This window comes from Canis aureus, chromosome 21 (assembly GCF_053574225.1).
Source record: "Canis aureus isolate CA01 chromosome 21, VMU_Caureus_v.1.0, whole genome shotgun sequence".
Lineage (NCBI taxonomy): Eukaryota > Metazoa > Chordata > Mammalia > Carnivora > Canidae > Canis > Canis aureus.
In genome coordinates this window covers 366,253-372,252 of record NC_135631.1, presented here as the reverse complement: position 1 = coordinate 372,252, position 6,000 = coordinate 366,253, and positions in this window count along the sequence as shown.

Genomic DNA, 6,000 nt, shown 5'->3' with positions numbered 1-6,000 from the left:
GCCCAGAGACACATTGTGGTATGACTCTTTTCTGTAACCTGACCTGGCTATGCTTGGAAATTTGTCCTCTTAATTCCCAGCATTTCAGGGTGCCCGTGATACAGCCAGCTGGATGGAGGTATGTAGCTGGAGGCGGAGGCCTATCGCAGCAGCCACTGGCTACACCTCAACTTCTCTGCTAGACTCGGGAGGACAGAACATGGACCCAAGCCTGGAAGGAAGGAAGACTTTCTCAAAGTGCGTCCTATGGGACACTGTCCTCACAGATCAGCAGCAGAAGGGTTCCATGGTCAGATAAGTTTGGGAAACCCTGGAGATCTACTTTTCTCCCTCTTTAGCATAATAAGTGTCCTGAGAATTCCTGCAGAAGAGTGCTCCATTGTAGGAGTAAGGGCATTTCCCAAACGCAATTGGCCAGGGAAGTTTTTTTCTCAAAGTGTATTGATTCTACTGTTGTTCTATGAGGAATACTTCTGGGCAAAGTGGCCTTAAACTAACAAACTCTGATTCTAGGGGTCCTTGGCTTTTTTCACCCTTCCATTGGTTTCTTCCTGTGCATATTGCGGTGGGGGTGGCGATTGGACTGCGATCTCTGGGGACCACATCCAACTCTAATTCTCTCCCAGGATAGGGAGCTGCTTTGGAGAGGTCCTGCCACCAGGACGGAGGGGTGCTGAGGGCAGGACTTGGAGAACCAGAGGGTCCCAGTGTCCAAGGAGGGTGTGAACTCTGAGTCTGTAGAAGGCTTATGCTCTGTTGCCCTGGCCCTCCATCCCTCCAGAAAGCAGTGCAAGGCTGCTTGGGGTGGAGGTGAGCTGACATTGGGGGTTGGCGAGAATGAGGGGCAGTGGGAGGGCTGCTGTTAGCCTCGGCCCCTCCCCCACCCCCAGCCAGCTCAGGACCCACAGGCCCAGCCAGCCTGGCATCCCCAGCCAGGGCCCAGATTCCCTTTGTTCCTTCTGCTTCTGGAAGGCAGGGCCGGCAGGGACTGAGGCGAGGAGTCCCCTCCAGCCCCCAGCAGAGTGGACCACATTATAAGTGCTGGATGTAGGTAAGCCTGGCTCAGATCCTGGCTCTGTTCCCAGGAGTCCGACCTTGGGCAGTTTGACAACATCTCATTATCTCCTTGTCACGTGGAGGGTGGGGTGCTAGTGCCTCTCCTGGGAGTGGGGATGGGTGTTGTAAGGATTAAATGGGATAATGTTTGCAACGTGCAGGGCCTGGCATCTAGCAAATGCTCAATAAACATCTCTCTGCCACATGCCTGGAATCCCACTGCCCAGGCTCCACTTGATCCTCACCCATTTCTCTGTTAAGACTTGACCGATCCTGTCCTCATAGTCCTCAGGGGTGATCATGGGGGAAAAGGGTGTGAGAATTTGGGGCTCCTGGGGGAGGAGAGAAGGGGTGCTAAGGGAAGGAGAGGACTGGGTGTACTGAACTGGTGGTCAGAGAGTCATCTGGGGAGTCTGAGCTGAACACCACAGGGACCCAGGCAATAGTGAGTGAGATCTGACAATGAGAGGTTTGTGATTTGTGATGGAGCAGAGAAAACCCAAGGCCCTGATCAGTCTGTGCCAGAGAGGCCTAGCCTCTGAGGGTGCTTGTGGTGGGGGTGGCGACTGTGTGTCAATGTGGGTGTGTGTCAACACGTGCATGCGTGTTGGTGTGCATGAGTGTGTGTGCATGTGTATATATGCATGCATACGCGTGTCCGCATGTGTGTCAAGCAGAGACTGACAGGAATTGAGAGATACTGAGTCACACCATGTGACAGAGGTGCTGGTGGGAGGCTGGGGCCATCCCTAATGGATGGGGTTTTAGTGGCTGCCACTTAGAAAATGGGAGGGTCCCCCACAAGGAGCCCAGGGGCCAGCAGGAAACAGAGGCCTCGCTCTGGGGTGGAGTCAGGAGGCCTGGACTCTGGTAACACCGGCCCTGAGTGGTTCTGGGCAAGTCCTTTCCACTCTTTGGGACTTGCTTCCTCCTAAGTGTATGTGTGTATGAGTTTCTGGATTGGAACGGAAATCGCTGTGACTCCTCTCAGCTGGCAGCAGGATGGGCTTTAGGGAGTGAGCTCTTCCCTGAGGTAAATGCTGTTGGTACTCCCCACTTCCCATGTCCTGGGGAGTCGGGTGCCTACTGCCAGCTGGTGTCATCTTTGGTGCTAAGGGCTTATAACTGCTCCCTCCTGGGGGTTTAATTATCCACCCCCGTAGCCTACAGCCAATGACCGACTGGCATGGAGTATGAAAGGACAGTCTCCTTGCCTCAAGGAGGGACCATGTGTGTGCTCCTGAGCACCCCTTGACAGTGGGATCAGGCTGCAGAAGCAGTCGGATGAAACCATAACGAAACCTTGGCTTGTTTTACCTGTTGTGCCCAAGATTGCAAATCCGAGAAACCACCGAGGAGCCGACACCGATGCCAACACACGAGGGTTGATTTACAAGCTCAAGCTTGGGTCCAAGTGCACCCGACACAGCGGAGCAGGGACTTGGACCCCGAGGTGGGTTACAGCAGGGTTTTTATAGGCTGGTCTAGGGGATTTTCAGAAGGGCTGGAAGAATTTCTCAAGTTCTGTTTACATTCTGATATGGGGCTTTCAAGGGCATTGAGCTCTGTTCTCATTCTAAGATGGGACTTTCTACCGCGGGCTCTGTTGTCTTTCTGATATGGGATTCCCTGCCGAGGACACGGAGGACATTCTGCAGTAAAGTTCAGCTCTTATTCCCAGGGGCCTAAGATGGCTGTACTTGTGCTAATGCTGAACTTGAGGTGGCATCGATGGCCTTGATTTTTCTCAGCCTCCACGTTACCTACCTCATCCTGCTTTTTGCTCTTTGTCTCCTGAGAGCACCTCCCTCATCAACCAGTTGCCCAAGAACCCCATCTCTGACTCTGCTACGGGAGAATCTGCCCGCAGACACTCCCCTCCTTGTTCCTGCTGTGGGGGATCCCTCACCTGGCCCTGGGACCTCCACTTGGAGCTTCCAGCCATGCTCTGCTCCCTGGATCCACTTCAGCCCCTCGGAGATGGGGCTGGAAGATCAGAACATCCTTTCACATTAGACTTTGGGTCTTTTCTCTCCCGGCCCCACCTTCTGCTTTGTACTCAGCAGTGCGTGAGTGGACTCCCCAACCCAGGCAGGTGGAAATCTTTGCACCCTCTTTACAGCTGGAAATGTCCTTTGGCAAACCACCTCATTGACCATTTAATCTGCTAACAGAGCAGGACCCATGGAGTGAAGATGCTTGTAAATCTTCGTAGAGTCCCTGGGTGAGGCTTCTAAAATATCTTTCTAGTTTTGGATACTTTCAGACATTTCCCAAAGTAGAGAGAATGGTCCAGTGGATACCCACATGCCATCCCCCGGGGTTGCAATGGTCAGGAGTTCACAACCCCCTTTGTGTACCTGCTCCTACTCCTCCCCCATCGGGGAGCAGCATCCCACAGTTTGTAAACATCAGAGTATTATCTCTAAAAAATAAGGACTCTTTAAAAAGACTATGACCATATGTCACAACTAAACAAACCACATGACATTTTGGTGCCCACCGGTGCCCTGAAGCTCAGGGCAGTGCCCTGTGCATCTACAGGACTATCTCCTCTTGCCCAGCCTCTGCCACATACTAGGTTTCAAATATCTGGTCAATGTTGATGTTTCTCTGATTGTCTCAGGAACATCTTGTTACTGTTGGTTTATGTGACTCAGGATCCAGGCCCTCAAACTTTATCAGTCAATTTGGCTGGAGGCCTAGCACACTGTCCCTGCCCTGCCCCCAGCACGGCGCTGCATTCTTGGGGTGTACAGATCTTAGTGGTTCATCTGGCTCCTCCTTCCGTGTTGCTAGGCTGAGGGCACCGACAGAGCCCAGCTGCCATTCAGGTGGCCACCCCGTCGACGTCAGCTTGGTGAGCATGGCAGAGCACTTCAGAGCCCACTCTGGGTCTGAGCTGCCTGAGTTCAGACCTTGATTCTATCACTTTGTGGCTGTGAGCCTTGGTTTTCCCCTCTGCAAAGTGGAGACAACAATAGCTCTGGGGGGAGTTGCGAGAGGGTTCAGCGAGTTAGCATATTAAAATGCCTACAGTGGGGCCTGAACTGTGTCATCACCAAGCACTCAACGGGGGTTCCTCGTGCCCAGGAGTCATGCATGTCCCACATTAGGCACAAAACCAGGCAGAGGGCAACCACACGTGTGCTCACTGCAAGGTGACTCACCTTCTCTCAGGCCTGCTGGACTGGGCAGCCCTTCTGTGAGAGGTGAGGCCAGGCCATGAGCAGCTCTGAAAGATCCACTTCTCCTGGCAGCACAGCCACCTACCTACCTACCGCAGTCTCCCCGCTGATTCATGCCCAGTGACCTCCCGTGCTGTGCGCACCTGTCAGCAGGTGCTTTGCACCTATTCATCACCCACATCTTTATTATTTTTTAAGATTTCACTTATTTACCCGAGAGAGAGACAGAGATAGCGAGAGAGACAGAGATAGTGAGAGAGAGCACAAGTGGGAGAAAGAGGGAGAAGCAGACTCCCCACTGAGCAGGGAGCTCGATGTGGGGCTGGATCCCAGGACCCCAGGATCATGGCCTCAGCCAAAGGTGGACGCTTCACTGACCCAGGTGAGCATCCCAGGTGCCCCAATCAGCCACATCTTTCATTCCCTAATCATGGGATGAACATTTTTCTAGAAGCTGTGGTTTTTCACTAGGTTAGAGGCTTCTGCTTTGCCATTCAGTCACATACAACGTATAACACACGCACGCACACACCATCCTGCACCCTTGGTCATTAACTGACTCACTCATTCACAGAAGCCTTACTGAGCACCCACAAGGGGCCAGGCACGCTGCTATGTGTGGAGGCCCAGGAGTGGGGTAGAGGCCATCTGCCTGGCCTCAGAGGAGCTCAGAGGACGTGACAGGCAGGATAACGGCTCCCAGCATGTGCACGTCCTGATCCTGGAACCTGTGGCTTTTTCACCTTCCATAGTAAAAGGACTTTGCAGATGTGATTAAGTTAAGAATCCTGAGAGGGGGAGAGTATCCTGGCCTACAGGGTGGCCCCTGTATAATCACGGGGTCCCTCCACCAGGGACCCAAGGAGAGCAGAGCCAGTGAGAGTGACTGGAAGGGGTGGGGCTGCTGGCTTTGGAGATAGATGACAAGGTCACACACCAAAGGATGCAGCAGTCCCAGGAAGCTGGAAAAAGCCAGCAATCAGGTTCTCCCCTAGAGCTTCCACCAGGAACGTGGCCCTGCCAATACCCAATATTTTAGGACTTCTGGCCTCCAGAACTGTAGGGTGATAAACGTGTTGTTGAAAACACTAATTTCATAGTAATTGGTCACTGCAACAACAGGCGACTGATAAAGTCCCGCGGTGGAGATGGTCAGGGAGGCAGGCAACTATCTGGTGGAGAAGGGACATGACCCTGGATAGGTGGTATGGGAACAGCCCAGCAGAGGCCACCTCACCTAGACCAGGGAGAGAAGAATGAGGATAGGGAAGGCTTCCTGGAGGAGGAGGCATTTACACTGAGATCTGAAAGCAGTTGGGAGTTTAGTAGGACAGACAAGAGAAAGGGGGGCAGGCTGGGGACTGCACTCCACGGAGCAGGACTTCCCAGCTTCAGCACAGCTGCCAATGTGGGTCAGGTGCTGGAAGAGGTGGGAGGAGACAAAAGAGGGCAGCAGGCTCTGTCTCCAGGGCTTTGTAAACCTTGTGGGAACTTTTGGACTTTAGCCTCATGGCAAAGGAGAACCCCAAGTGGCAAAGCAGTAGCACCATGGCTTTTGTGCCTTAGGTAAATCCCTCTGGCTGTTATCTAGCTGACAGGTGGCCTGGTCAGCTGAACATTGGGGACACAGGCTAGAAGGTCTGCAGACTGATGTCATAAACACAGGTGAGAAGTGACAGTGGTCCAGAGGAGCTGGAAGGAGGGTGGGGCGAGGGGATGGGGTTGAGAAGGGCAGGGAGAATTGGTGGGGTGATTA